Source organism: Echeneis naucrates, chromosome 11, assembly GCF_900963305.1.
Source record: "Echeneis naucrates chromosome 11, fEcheNa1.1, whole genome shotgun sequence".
In the NCBI taxonomy this organism is placed as follows: Eukaryota; Metazoa; Chordata; class Actinopteri; order Carangiformes; family Echeneidae; genus Echeneis; species Echeneis naucrates.
In genome coordinates, this window is record NC_042521.1 from 8,727,750 (window position 1) to 8,744,379 (window position 16,630).

Sequence of the window (16,630 nt, forward strand, 5' to 3'; positions counted from 1 at the left end):
CACATGCCCTGAAGTGGGAAAAAAAGAAAAGGAGGTTAAGGCTGACAAAGACGGAGGATGAGATACTTTGGTGCAGTGATATTCAGCATGCTCTCTCTGATGAACTCTGGTGGGATTTACAGACTTACGGCAGCACATCTCCAGCAGTAAAAGAGAGTTGATTCAAACCATTATTCAGCCTTTACACTCGAGAAATATATTCTCGATTCTTAATTGGTGAAATGCAATAATAGTATTGACCATTGCAATAGAGAGATATGCTCTTATGGGGAAAATGCAACTAGATTATGTTCTCATATTTTAATTATGCCTGATATTTTGTGTCAAGCATAATTCCTGAGTCATCACTCATCTCCTTAATGAAGATATTAGTTTCTCGATCTTTATTAGATTAGGTAAATAATACTTAGATTGGATTTGAGCTTCAACTCAAAAACTTATTAATGGGGGGGGGGCATTAAAATCTTACCCTTAAGTTTGAATAACACTTCAAAAAGTTATTTTGAAAGAAAAGAAAATGTTACTTCCTCTGAATAATTATGAACATTGCCCTGAAAAATCTATTAGCACTATTAGTTACATTATATCTGTATGTTATATCTACATACTGAGCCTCGAGGCCTAGGTGGTGATTAAAATCTATCAAGGCCACCTAAAACCGGAGCAGCTGTGTGAGACATGCTCTCAATAACTCCAGCCTGCTCCCCTCTAATGTACACACTCCAGCACAGGAAAAATTGTTAGAGCCATGCATATAAATAGACCAATGTCTCCATCTGGTGGTTTGGTGCTGTAGTGTTGCAGAGAAGCTACACAGCTTCATGTCTTACACATCTTACCTACACTTTCACAAGATGTGACACTAAAAAACCCAACGATATGTATTTTGATTATCTAGTAATTTGGAGGCAGTCAAATGTAGAAATATCATTTGCACGGAAGGACAGCAAAATATAAAGATGGAGGAATTTTTGGAAAATCCACTCCAGGCAGCGGCTCCATTTGCTGAGGCCTGCTATGTGCTGTAGCTTTACTATGACATCTACAAGGCTAGCTGAACACTATTTCAACACCTTTCTGATCAGATTTGATCAGACGGACGCTCTGTATCTTTGTCCTATACTGATTATTTGAACATTTGATACCATCTAATAGCCAGAGAAGAGAGAGGATTACATTTTCACTGAAATGCTAATTAAATCATAAGCTCATGTGTCTATTGAGTTTAATTTGCAGCTGTAAAATATTCAGATACATCAAAGTCTGCTTTAAGCCCGAAGACAGCCTGGGAGCTTTTGACCACTAGTAGCGCTATTGAGAAATGTTTTTATGGGTATGTTGTTTAGTTTTTTTCATACACTCAATGATGAGGTCATTTCTTCAAAAGTAATTTCATGGGAAGGATTCAAGCAATCAGCAGAGGACAACTCATTAAGTCACATCTTCACATACAGCTTTAATGTGAGCATGTGCATGCTTCAACTGTGCACTGCTCAAAAACCTGTCAATCATCTTTGAACTTGCTCTGACTCCCTGGTGAGGGCAGCACAGCTTAATATAAAATGCTTCCCTCAATTGCACCAGCCAAGCTCTTCTCATTCACTCTCTTTCTTTCATACATTCTCAGAATCGTCCACACACTTGTGTTTTTGTTCTGGTCTGTTTGCATACAAGGGCATCAGTTTTGTACTGAACATGAACTGCGACATACTACAGCTTTGTCACAGTTCAAATTGAAAAGAAAATAAGTCCTTCATTTTTGGATTCCAAGGCATTATGAAGAGCTCATTCAAAAAACAAACAAAAACGGTTTCCTCTGTTTGACAGTTTCTTTAAGGCTAAAAATGGAGTTCCCTCTGACTTTCTAATTTATCGAATTAAATATTTAGTACTGACATGTTGGTTTCTTCATAAATATGAGATACTACAGGAAACAAGGACAAGATTGCTCCAACAAGCTTACAGATAACCTGACTAAATAAGGCCTAACACACTCTGCCTCTGAGAGAGGCATGAAATCTACAGTACATCTGAAACGTATACCACTACTTGTCAGTTTCATTGACCTAGAAATATCCTCCAGCCTTAGTGAATTCAAATCCAAACCGAAGTTTACGCCCTATCTGTCGGAAAGGACTTATGTTCGCTGTGGAAAATGTGGAGCAGGTGTCCCTAATCAACTGCAGTTACTCATGCTTGGAAGAGAAAACGTTTCAATAGTAACAGGGAGGATGTATGTGGAGAGGCCTGGTAGGTGTAACAGCTACCTTGCATGCTCAACAAAAGGTGGCTTGGATGCTGTTGCAAGAAAAATATGTTGATGGCAGCACTTGACAGTGTGGTGACAAAATGTGAACTGCAACATCAGGCTTACCAATTAGTGCTCAGTGTGTGAATGCTGAGAAAAAAGAATTCTTAAAAAAAATAATAATAATAATAATTATCATCACACTCATCACTCATCATGAAGGGACAGAGACTTAAATCTTAATTGTAACTGGACTTGGACTCCAACATCAGGTGCTGATGATGTTCACCACTAGACAAATTTTACTTGGCTTCCTGATTATGAATTAAATATCATGGGTCCACAAATCAGTTATTAATAATTTCTTAAGGAAACTCTGATTGGAAAATAGTGCTGATTCACAGCAAAAAGCATTATGTTGGTCTTTCACATAAAATTCATGTTTATGGTCGTAATGTGACAAAATGCAGAAAAGTTCAAGGGGTATGAATACTTTTGCAAGCCACTGTATGTTGGAGATCAGATGGACTGGTTCAGTCCTCCAGTGTGACAAACCGAGTGACATAAATGTTTGGTGTATGAACACAAAGGTAACAACAGTTGTTTGCTTTCTGCCTGTTAGTAATTACAAAAACTTTTAGCAAGTGGGGGAAACGCCATGGCTGAGATCCAAAGTCATGTATTTTACAGGGATTATTTCCAAACCTGTGATCAGGCTCATGCTGAATCTCATTCTTGGTTTTTAAGTTTCTAAATGTGGACGTAGAAAAATTCAAATGCTAAGTGACTGCTAATGGGTCAACTCTGGCATTTTCTCCATTGTTTACTCAGTATTGAAATGGGAAAAATGGATTACTGTGACTGGTCAAAGTTATTTATAATGTGAATGTTCGATGAGTCATGTTTCTGTGTTTACTGGTCTATCAATGTTTCCTGCCACTGTTACTCTCTGCATTTAACAGTGGCTCTCTCTAGAAACCGAGAAGGATCACAAGTCCCAAGGATAATGAATCTGATTATCAAACTTTTTACAGGATGCCGTGACACGTTAAGATAGATGTATGAATAGGTCTTTTGTCTGTATGTATGCTACGAGCACATTCAGCAGCAGCAGCTATGAAACACTGGTTGACTAGACCTTTCCAGCCAATATCTCTCTTGGTCTTATATTTATCATTCAATGGCCTATTCAACCATCAGTTTTCTGTACCCATCAAGAACAGAGCACTATCTGCTCCATTACATTTCTTTCCTTCGCTCTTTAATTGCCAGCAAATTAACACAGCCTTTCTGCTTCAATTTGTAGCTGTGATATGCCAAACAATGCTGGCCTGTAGGGGAGATGTGCTCTGGGACTTTAACACAATGTGAAAAGATTGATACGTGGCCTTAAGCTTTGTTGAAGTCCACATTGAATATTGTATATCCCTTTGGGCAGCAGTCAGTGTTGGCAGCTGTCACTGTGACCAGGAACTGTGCCAGTTTGGATGTGAATCAATGCAATACATCACATAGGCACAACATAGCATAGTATAATATAGCTGTTGCTACTCACACTTTATTAAGATTGGACACACTAGCTCTAACAATAACACCCTGAGTATCTATCCAGTGCAGCATCAGGTTAAACAAAGGGGAAGCAGTCATGGTCTTCCAACATGAAGAAGAATTTTGATCAGACGCAGTGACGTGTCTATACCCGCATCAATCCATTTTATACATTCACGTCCTCACAAACCACAAACAGACGCACAAGTAGGAATAACAAAATACTTTGTGCCATTGAAGTCTAACCCTGAAGAGATGTGATGTAACACAATATGTTGATGGGTGCCAAACTAATACTGCAAAATGACTACAACAGCCTCAGAGAAAGCCCTACTCTGTATTCAGACCTATTAGTAACAGTAAAGTCTCTGGACAGAAATTAAATTCATTTCAAAGGATTAGCTTGTTGAGGAAAGCAAAGCTGCCTCGTACTGGCCTTTCAAAGAGAACACCAGTCCAAAACATTATTTTAAGCTATGTTGTACCATCATTACCCAGCTCTACTGCTTCATATTGAATATACTATAGTTGTGTGTCAGGAAACGACAATGGGACAAGTGGGGCCAGAAGCTACAATGACAGAAAGGTGTGAGCACTGGTAAAAGTCAAAAATAGCAAGCTTGGGAGTCACTAAATTCTTTTTTGGAAAGTACAGCAGAAAAATATGAAGAATAATAAGGATATAAATATAAGTATTATGTCACAATGACATGAAATCTTATTAGTTACAGATAAAAAATGTTGTCTCAAGGCTAAGTACTACATCCATCACCCATCACTAATTCCTGCTCATCGAGTCATGAATATTTCTCCCTCTCCATCACCCTCTCTGTCCTAAGGCAAGGTGACATAGAACGCGCTGAATAAGCTTTAATGTGTATGTGCATGAAGCTTTGAACTCTCCTTGTCTGCCCATCTTTTCCATGCCCATCAGCCACCGTTAGAGGACTCTTATCCTAAATTGATTCAGCACGCTAAAGAACTATGGAGAAGGTCGGCAACAACAAATCTGAGATCGAGTGCAGACTTGAGAGCTACTCAGAGCATGTGAAAAAAGACTGGAGAGGGGTGAAAGATAAAATGAGAGCAAGATATGACAGTGATGCCTTGTTTCGCTGCAGGGTAGGGGCTCATTTTATAGATTTTCCCAAGTGTCTTTGCACCTAGTGTCGAGGCAGCACTTATGCTGATGTGTGCATGTTGCCTGATCCTGCAGCTAGAAAAGCAAGTTGCTGCTTTTGCTCAATGCTTCTCGAGCTCAGTGCTGACATTAACTAATATGATGTGACCAGCACCAAGAGCGATACGCCTCGCTGTTACCTGCTAACACTCTGAAAGTCGAGGTGAAAAAAGCAAGTGATATTTACTTATTTTTAAAATGCATGCATTCGAATTTTGCAATGATCGAGGGATGTGTTTCTTATGATGTACATTTTACATTTGCTTGCATGAGTGATAGCCAGATGTAGTGTCCATAAGATAGCAACGAAAAGGTTATCGTTTAAAAAACAGTTAGAAATGTTGACATTTTTGCAACATTTGTGACCTCAGATTTTTTATGGATTGCCTATAAACCTCTTTTCAAAAGTGATTTTTAAAGGGATTTCTGTCTAGAGATGGAATTAGATGATACTGATGCACAACACCCTTGACCACCAACACTGAGAATGATCATCGGAACTGTTTTTAAGAGAAAGGAAACATTGTTCCACCAAAATAACCCGCACCACATCTGCAGATATAAGGCATATTAATTTCTAGTATTTACAGTAATCATGATTGAATGCTGGAAGATGCATGTCTAATTGATGAGAATTACATCAGGAGCACGTGTCAATTAGTTGTGGTTTCTTTTTGAAGCAATGGGTTTGGGTATATAGATCACATGTTTATAATCAGGAGATAGAGATGCACATGCATGAATGCTGTTTAAATCCTCCACTTAGCAAGATTTAACATTTATCTGACTATGGCTGCACCCCAGATGTTGTAAAATAAGTCAATAATGGCAGTTGTCAATGTGCCACCGACACAACAATCCAGGCAAAGTACACATGGACTGTATGCTCATGAATCAGATGGAAACAATAAAATAATTCAGAATTAATTATTACATGACCAAATTTGTTCTTGTGTCTACATTCTACTTTAGTGTTATGTTACATGTATAATTGCTCTTGATCATAAACTTACAACACATTTTTTACCGCCTGAGATCTTGTGAAATCACAAGCTCCTATTTAAGTCTCTGTTAGGGTACACAGTAGTACACTGGAAAGAGTGTAGCACACAACCCTTCATCAACTCACTATTCCCATCACACACTGAGACAGCTCTGCGGGGTAAAGAAGCGATTAAGAAGGAAAATGATTAGTCTGATTGAAGCAAGGCAGAGGCAGGAAAGACATGGGGAGAGATAGCAAGAAAAAAAAAAAAAAAACTTCTGACAGTGACTGCGACACAGACTTCACACATAGACACACATGTACAAGCTGGTGGCTGATTTCTCCCAGAGCCTTCAGGCCTGGACTTATGGCTGCCTTTAGAGATAAAGCACCCCACTATCTCTTGGAGATTTCACTTTCATATAAGTTCTATGAAAGCTGTCGCACTGCGTTTTTTTGAAGTCAGCAAAATGTTGTGCCTTACTCTGGTGTGCATGTGTACATCTAACTTTGTAGTTCACACAGTTCATTTTTACCTGCTGTAACAACTAGACTGCTGTTTTTTTTTCCTTTAGTCAACTTTTAGCTGAGCTTTCTGATAGTTGTATATATCCAGGTTTCAAGCATGTTTTATGTGTAAAACTATCTATAGGGAAACAGCCAAAATTGATTTGCAAACTTCCTGCATTTTTCCTTCTTGCTCTGAACGCTGTTTAGCTGACAGTACCTGGTGTGGTGACATCCCATTCATTCTGGTGACATACAGGTATTTTTCAGATTGTGAAAGTACACTTGACTTTTCCAACTACACACCTGGATGAGGGATATTAACTAATAGACTGTGTCAGCAAGAAAGTGTTTGTGCTGATGGTGTGTGCAAGGGAGTGTGTGTGTGCATGTGCAAGCAATATTCCAACCACATTTATCACTCACATACACTGATCCTGCTGGGGATTGTGCTGTAACAGCTAAAACTCGAAACATCAACATTAGAATTCAATTAATGTGTCTTTACAGGTGGCACTGTGGCAATTCTGCAGTGCTTAACAGAATTTTAGAAATTCTCTATAAATAAGATATATAAAATATTTTCATGAGCATTTCTTGAGTTTATCCTTCATAATACATAGGTATCTGTCATGGCTGGGTATGAGGCTTCATTTTCAGCTGTCTGCAACAGCAAACAAACATCAGCTGCCTGATTGCTCTGGTTTCCACACTGTCAATCATACTGGCAATAGAACAAAAATCAAGTGTGCATTTGTGTTGTAAATACATTTGTATTTTCATGCCTTTACCCTTTTGGATCCTAATACATTCTGAGATAAGCCGACACTTTGCACGCACATAAAACATATTTTTTTTCCTAAAATGATTCCCAAGTTAGACTATGCCAAGTCTTTGTAAAAGCCCAGTGTCCATGCTTTAATACAGAAAAACCTTGAATTCACTTGTACTTCATAAGGCAGATAGGGAGAAAGGACGACCCGGTGGTAAAGAGCATTTCCACACTACTACTCTTAAGAGCTGTTCAAACACCTGTCTTGATGTGCCATTTAAATAAAGACCACACCTCATCCTTGAAGGAGATGGCCCATGCAATGAGACGACTCATACCTGCCAGGCTATGTGGCCCCACCTCCTCATTTCCCGCTGTTCACAGAGGACATCCACGTGCTCCATCACTTTAGCTCTCCTCTGCCGTTCAGTCCTGAGTGTCCTAATGAGGAAAAACAAGGCATTAAACACTGCACAAAAATAATATCCACCCCTAATCGCAAAAGTAGCAGTAATCATGCTACTTCTTATGTAATTAGATGAAACCTGTGCTTTAATGTTTTTAATGTTTATAAACAGAATAATAAGTGCTGCTAGTTGAAATGGTCTTAAAAATATGAATTTAATGGTTCTTACTGCTCTCTAAAAAGAATGCGTAACTTTGTAATATTTATACTTGACAGGGAAAGCTTGGATGCCAGAATCTCCCTTGAGCAAAACATGTAACAAGCTTTGAACTATGCACTGTTCACTGAGGCATAAGTAAAGTGGGGTAGATGCAAACATGTCTAAACAAGCCTCCACTGAATTCATTGGGGATGCTGGCACACACCAGCAAGTATGAGCACAAACAGGTAAGTAAACACAGACACAAGTTAAAGTAGGTGCCGTGCCTGGGAACTTATTGACTAATATTATCTTGATGTGCGGTTCAAATAAATCGTGTGACTCTCATGAAAAACCTACTGTAGTCCTTAAGATAATATCACAAGAGCTCAAGACACCGTTAAACTACATTCAAGCAGACAAGTGGTGTCTGCTTAACTCTTAGCCTACCTTCTAAGAAGCCAAAGTCCACGAAAGAGAGGAAATTTGATCAGATATGTGTATGTATGGCGCCTCAGGTTCCAAATAATTTAGACGTGTGCTCTGCAACTTTCATTAATGAGACAGAATTTTGACCTTAAGGACAATAGTAGTATTAGTTACTAGTTAATATTAGCATTATCTGTTGTACCAGTCCTCTGTTCAACACACAGGAGGGTTCACCATAGTTATCTCACACAGTGAGATATTAAACAAAAAGAGGCAAATTTGCTGAACTGAGTATGTCAGTTTGCTGACTTATGAAAGGGTTTTTTTTTTTATTATTATTAACTTTGTGTTAACTTGCTGCTGCACTGCTCCTTTTTCTTGAGAAATGTAGGTCAAGTCATTACACTGTTGTGCTTTATATTGCATTAATTGGACAAAAGGTAAACCCTACCTAGATAACTTAAGACTGTAGGACTGTAAATATTCAAATAAAAATACTTGCTTTTATTCCTTCAAGTGATTTCGTTTGCACAATAATCTCAACCCTGTCACATGTAGCATATTCACTGGAGTCTTAATTACAGGACAAGTGAGGAAAATCAAGTAGGTTCATATTTTATGTAGCGGCATATTGGTTAGATTTTACTCATTATGCCAAACATCTGGCCAACCCCACCACCTCCTCACAAACAACATGCATCTTCTGGAAAACATACACGGAACCAAAAGAACACATGCGGTATATTCATAATGTCTCTTCTATACAGTAACCTGCCCTGTCTCAAACATTGTGTGCATCATTAGCATCCATGTTTATTACATTTTGTAGCTATAGCTACTTCAATTCCAAGTTACAGCCTGCAACTTGTGTTCCACCCCGCCAAAACAGGTTTTGGGTTGTGAGAAAATTTAAGTGGCCTCATCTCAGATTCCACCCAGGAAGTCACCAGTGGATCAACAAAACATTTTCTAGTCTCTACATGACGAGCAAAACCCGTCAAAAATTACAGTGAGCAACAAGAAAGCACACAGCATTGACCTTTGATATCCAACTGCTGGTGGTAGATTACACAGACACACAGAAAGCTATTTAAAAAGCTGTATAATCGTTTATTCATAGTAAGCTGTCTGTATAATATGTAAATGAACCTTAAAGGCTCTATTTCTCATTCATCTCTTCTTTCACTTTCATCATACAGTATGAGAAAACACGAACTTGATGAACTGGGTTGATTCTGCAGTTTGTGCTTCAGCCCACTTCAGACATCTGACCCAAAGTCAGCAATTACAGCATAAATATGAGAATTGACAAAGAAGCTTTTTTCAGTGTTGCCCACGTTGTCATCGCAACCTCACCACAATCTACACGCTGAAAGTATTTCACATAGATCAATGTTAGTTTATGTTGTTACGTATGTATGTATTTTGGTACATTTTTCCAAGAACAATGTGCATCACTTTCAAAACCTGCAGAAAGAGGACAACACTGCTGATTTTTCACAAATGCTGCATGTGCAAATGGAAATCCCCTCGACGCATTTAAATGAGATATGATGCTACTACCTTATAGCAATTCTGGTAAATGAGTGGCCAAGTTCATCGATGTAAATGTATTTTACAGTTACTAACCAAAGTTAACTATCATGGCTTGATTGGTGTCAGACTGAAACATATAATAAGATTCTTAAGTATAGTATAGTATATATAAGTATAGTACCAAAAAAGTCAATTTTAACATTTCTCTTCTACAAAGGTGAAGGCAAATGGAAAACAGCATGTATGTAAAATGCATATATTGACATCTTGCACATTAGAAACATGAATATCTTCAAAATGCTGTAATAAAGAGATGGAAGATGTGCTTAAAGCTTCCCTCCACACAAAGTAGTTAAGTAGTCTTCAGCTTCCAGCTTGTAGTGGAGGAATTAATTATTAAAGTTACTTTAGCGCAACCTTTTATACCACCGAAATAGGGACAATCATATGACATCTAACCTATTAACTTTATGAATAGTAAAAGTATGAGATGTGGCATCCCCCAGCGTAGTTAAATAAAGTAAATAGTACAATACAATACTATACAAACAGTATATCCATTTGCTTTAGTTACTGAAATTTTTAGAAGAGCAACATTAGTGGAAATCTGTCATGCCCACCCATCTCTCAGTGACAATGCCCTATATGGCTTAGAGGCACATAATCTCCATATGCTGATACTTGATAATATTAACCAACCAACCAGTGTTGTGCATCTTCCAAGTACATGTACCAGGTAAGCAGAAAACTTCATACTACACTGCTGTCAGAAATGCATGTGTTCGCTGTAATAGCATGACAGCAGATGGGAGACAGCATGACAGCACCAGATAGGAATTATGATAGTAATCGATCGTGCAGTCAACCAGGCCTTTGCACAATGCCATTCACATGTACAGTATGCATGTTCACACGCACAAAAGGACAAACCCAGCTCATAAGAAGCCAGTGATGTCAGAGTTCTTCTGGCCATCTGCAAAGTCTGCTGCTGACAGAGAGAGTGTGTGTGTGTGTGCGTGTGTGTGTGTGTGTGTGTCCAGGGATAACTAATCATCACAAATGCCCTGCGGGAATAATCCATCACACTCTCCTTTATCCTCCACAGACATGCATCACATACGCACTATCGACTTCCAACTCTAATTCATCACCCTGAGTCAAGTGTTCAACTTGCCAAGTGTCCCCACTGCTTCTCTGTGCCACCATCAGAAATTATTTTACTTCAGCAGGCTCACACTTGAGGCCGAGTCTCATCTGCATACTTTTTGCCACACTACATCATGCAATTAACAAGATAAAAATATATGACAGGGCAAAGTAGGCAAGGGACAGACCTTGAGCAACACAAAATAAACACTTTTCCTTGATTAAAATGAATGCACAGGATCAGATAGGGAATTATCTGATAAATAGTTAGCTAGATTCATACACCTTGAAAGTGCATTCATGCATCACAAACCATAGCAAACCCATAAGAACAAACTGTCAGAAATTACCACGGCTCAGAATTCAATATATTGCTGCTACGTGACAATCTCAGTCACAATCATGGCTCCTACAGACCCGCCTCCTTAATAAGTAAATGTAATTCCATCTTAATTCATTGAACTCTCTGTGGAACAGAGACCTTCAGTTCACATCCTGTCACAAGGGGATTGGGTTTCAGCAGAGATGCAGACAAATATTTACAGTATGAAAGTCAGTCTGACCAAACATTGCTGTTCCCACAGCGATGCATTTGGACATTGTGCAAAGACTGTAGTAATGACATAAGGAATTGTGTATATGCAGAGCAGCGGGGAGCTTTCATTTGGGGGTGGATAAAAAAAGCTTTTCTAAAACCTTGAAATCTAATAAAGTATAAAGGGATAAAGTCATTACAGCCCAGCTGTCCTGAGACAACCACAAAAATCTTTGAAGTTGCATTTGTCCTTTGGCAACTGGAATGTGTGTCCTCTGCTGGGATTTACTGTCCATCATGTTATGTAACGATGTTTGGCGACGGTTCCTTCCAGCACAGTTCACAAACCCACTTGTGTGACACAGGATCAAACAGGAAAGAGGAACTTGTTTTTCTACACTGTCTCAAAGAGAGACGGTGGACACTCTCTCTCACTCTCACGCTTTTGATGATTGCCTGGGCACGATGGAGTAATTACAATAATCAGTGCTTCCTGCCAGAATAGGTTAGATTTTTAATACTCTCTGCTGCAGCCATACACAGACAAAGCCAAGAAAAACTTCAGGAATAAAGCGGTATGTGTAGATGGTGAAAGCTGAATTTTCTGCTTATGGAAAGATTAATTTATAAGTAACAACCTGTTGATATTATTTATTTGGCTTTTCCACATTCATTTCAGTTAAGTATCACATTATAAAGCAAAGACAAATAAGTGAGATTACTGATCACAGTGATGTACATGGCTTTTTATGTTTATGACTTTTGCGGCCTTGCCAAACAGAAAAGGAATTACTTGTTTGTTTCTAATTTCATTAAACAATTCATCTAGGATGCTGTCCAAATCAATTTGTTAATACCGGTAAAATGAGGTTCTCTTAAGTTGGTAATTGTGCAGAATTTTAAGGCGATAGATTCCTCATACGGGTACAGCATAAAATGCATTTAAAAGGTATGCCTGTTATTTTGGCTTGTTTTAATTTGTTTGCTTTTGAATATATGTGGTCCTTTATTAGCCATCTAGTTGTCATTTCTTTTTTCATTTCACTAGTCTGCAATGATCAGTAAATATGTACTTGGTTCGGGGAATCAGACATTCAGTATTTTATGTTAAAAGTACCAAAGAGTAATCAAGTTATCATTGAATATTTGCCACACACAAGACTGTGTCATCATCTGTGGTAGATGAATCATTTGCCTAATTAGGCGGTCATTAGTGATGATAGGTTGTCAGTTTTGTTGCTTAGGGGCTGCAACTCCTTGCTCACAACAGTTCCCCTTTTCACATTTACTTTTGTAGACACTTTCTTTCTCTCCTCTTGCCATTTTCCATGTTGCATGTGCTTTGTGTGTCAGTTTTACTGGCCTTTCCTTTTCTTTCCATCATTTTTCTCTCACAATCCTATTTCACCTGCATTCCTTATCTCAGCCAGGGAAGCTCTTCAATGCAAATAGGCTCCATTTTTGTACCATTACAATAATCTGACACAAGAAAACAAAAAGACTGGCTCACTGATGGAAGTGTTTGTTATCTTACCATAAAAGACATAATTAGCATGTTGTACTTACCAGGATTGAAGACATTAAAGGAAGAAATGTGAAATGTGAAATGGACTTTTCAAAGCTTAACAGGTTCAAAATTTTATGTCAAAAGTTTTCATTTTGCATCTATATGGAAAATTCTAATAAAATAATATTCGTACTGGACTACACATATATGTAGCATAACCCCCCCCCCCTCACTAAAAGGTCTTATACATATTGCTTTGTCACATTTGTGTTGCATAAAAAAAAAAAAAAAAAAGTGTACGAGCTGTGTGCATGCATGCTGAAAATGCACAGAAACACTGGGGGATGATACTATTTGGAAGATCAACAGTAATAATAGCATATGTCATGCAAAATCATAATTCTACTGCCAGACACTGTCATACTGCATGTGATGGTTTCAAAAGTGACAGGTGGCTGCATTATTTTCCATTACTTTTGTAGCGCAATGTTAAAACAAAAAGAATATTAAATTCTCTTCAGCTGAGACCGTTGGAGCACTTTGGAAATGCAACTATTCTGACACTCATCTTGGACTAAATTTAAATTCCATCATGGTCTTGCTCACAAGCCCCAAGACATTAAACTCTCTGGCTCAGACTTTAAAAATACAAATGGAAAAAAAAAAAAAGTGTGTGGGATTTGCTTAAGTCTGTTGGCATTTTGCGATTTAAATGACTTTAAATCAAATAAGACACTGTACTGTGCTGTAAAGGATTCTGTCCAGTGTCCTTACAGATTGTTTATCTGTTTTTGCTACAGCATTCACCCTCATGAAAAATCAAACAAAACCCAAATATAAAAAATTAAATAAACTTTTATTCATTAATGCTTGACATAACCTTTTTTTGCATCGATTTTCCTTTCCTCCCACACATGGAACCAGCCATGTATAAAATCTTCTCTTCGAGAACCAGAAAGGCAGAAAAATAAACATGAACACTAACTGCCGTACTGTGTTTCTGAAAATAGCCTTTCTCATTAGTTAGCTACAGTCACTGCATTTGAATCACCACAGTCTGTATCAGTACATGGTGGTTTACACAGCCATCATGCAAAACCAATCATACTGATTATTCACTTAAATCCAGGCCATTTCTCTTCAGGAGTTACTGTAACTAAGATTAAGATGATTATAAAGACCAACTTACTCATAGTTGCAGTAACCAATCTAACTTGGTGGGAAAATGATAGAAAGGCTGCCACGTCCAAAGCAAACAAACCTCTAACTTAATAGGCCAATCCATCAACTTTTTTGGCTTCGAGACAGCCAAACTCCCTCTGCCAGTTCCTTAGTTCTCTCTGACAGCTTCCATTCGGCCCGGTAGCGTAAATCATCCCTCTCCTCTCCTAAATCTACCAGCTCAATCCTCAGGAACATTTCTTTCTCCAAAATCATTGAAGCTAACAGAGAATCTGTAGCTTGTCTTGTTGTTGGCAACCTGGGGGATGAACGAGAAACCCCATAGCGAGGGGGTAGAGCACTTTTAACCCCTTTGCTTCTGACTTGCTCTTCCTCATGTTTCACCAACATCACCGCTCTATCGTCTGAGGTAGGTGTACTCAAAGAGCTCTCACTGGTTGGTTCAGATTTAGGAAAAGGCTGTGTGTCCTCGGACCCGTCATGATCCACTTGGGGGGCAAACTTTCCGTTGCTTTGTCTATTGATGGACAGACAAGGAGGCCATCGGACGGAGAGGCATCTTGTCATTGCCAGCCATAATTCTTGCGGCCTGAGTAAACCTAACCTCTGGGATACATTTGTGTCACATATGTTGTCAGTAGCTGGTTGCCAGTTGTCCAATCGTGTGCATTCTGCTGTTGTTTCAGTCTCTGCCAGCACTGGGGTAGATAGTCCATTAGAGTTCTTTAGTGACAATTGTTCTTCTCCATCTTCATTCCTTGACTGTAGCTGTGAATTCTCTCCAAAACTCAAAGAGCTGCTGAACCTCTGACTCCTCTTCATTGCACTCTCTGCCTCGGCACCTGCCAGTGAATCTTCATCTGGTGAACGTCCATGTGGTGACGACTGCTCTTCAAAATCCTTTAACCATGGCTGCTGATTCTCTTTAGAAGCTGTGGAGTTGCTTGCTGTGTGGCCTTTTCTCATCCTTGGCCAAACAAGTCCACTGTTTCTGCTTTATCTGCCAGCTGTCCAGTGCTGCTTTTCTTTCTGCTGAGCAATGACCTACTGAGGGGAAGGAAGGACTGGAATCAAAGCTACCACAACAACTACAATAACAACAGCAGTCTAAGCAGCAGCAGCAGCGGCGGCGGCGGCGGCTCTGTTAGCATGGCACTTTCTGACATAATCTCTGCTTCAAGAGGCACAGCTTTGGCTGGGGAGATGGGCTGTGATGTCATGTGTCTTCATGCACACACACAAACCCCCCCCGCATGGCTATGTGTTCACGCTCCAGTCGAGTCAGCGGTGACTTGCCTCAAAGGGGTGTCACATTGCATGATGTCATGACTAGATATAAACCAGGAGTCTGGAAATGGTTTGTGTCTGTGTGAGTGTCCTCAAGGAAAAAAAACATCCATGACCCCCAAAACTGACCTAGATGTGTAAAGGGGAATTCATAGTTGATGTATTTTGTTGGGGGGGGGGTTCAATTCATAGTACTCTAGTTCATCATAGTTATGATTAAATGGATATTTAGTTCAGACTTTTTTGTAAACAATACTGTCTGTTCCCCAAGGAGAAATTAGAAATAACTATTAGTATGTGTGAGTATCTAGATACTGAATCCATAGCAGATGCTTTCTCATTATATATCAGGCAGCTTTTCATTTTATAAATGTATCTATCATCTCACATTTACACTGACGCATTTTGTATGTCTGATAGATACAGAATCAGACTTAAGGAAAAAAAAAATACTTGCGTAACTGCATGTGCTACATATGTAGTGTATGTGTGTGTCTACGCAGTGAGTCCATCCAGTCCCACGTCAGCGGTGGACAATAGGTCAGCCATTTGCCTCTTTGCTTTTCCATTTATGGATGTGGTGGCTGCTCAGACTGCATGTGTCTTCGCTCATTCAACGTAGACCTTCTTACATCACCACAGGTTAAAAGGGCACCAACCACTGTCGATTCCAGGCTGGCTGGCCTTATCACACACATACGTATTCCAGATGATAAAATCTGTTGAGTCAATTTTTGTGGACAGGGAGCTGCAAGTCACTGTAACTGTGAAGAAGTCAATGAAACAATTACAGATACTTTCCTGATTTGTTTTATTTACAAAAAATAGTGGTGATCAACAATGTCAGGTGCAAACCGCTGTTACACAACAACCCACTGGCATAGATTGACTACGTGCCCTCAAATCTTGAGAAAAAACATTTGCTGCACTATTTTCCCCATCTCATAAATTCAAACTGAATATTTATTGAGTGGAGGAGAAAAACTGGCAGATTAATTTTGCCAGGATTTTCTGTGACAATTTATTATATGCCTCAAGGGAAAAGCAGTTAAATTACACCCTGCCTGAGGAAAGCCCAGATATTTGCCTTTGTCTAAGGATTATTTATGATAATACCAGTTGATGTATCTATTACTGGTCCTCACCGGATGGCAAAGTTAATC

The 16,630-nt window shown here is 39.0% G+C and overlaps 1 protein-coding gene across 1 annotated transcript in view; it reads right to left on the minus strand.

Moving 5' to 3' along the window:
- dtnbp1b (dystrobrevin binding protein 1b) overlaps positions 1-7,638 on the minus strand; it is a 45,390-nt gene extending 37,752 nt beyond the window's left edge. The window contains exon 1 of the mRNA XM_029513581.1: positions 7,579-7,638. The gene's annotated coding sequence lies outside the window, so the exon portion shown is untranslated. The remainder of the gene's footprint in view (positions 1-7,578) is intronic.
- Positions 7,639-16,630: the final 8,992 nt, after the last annotated feature.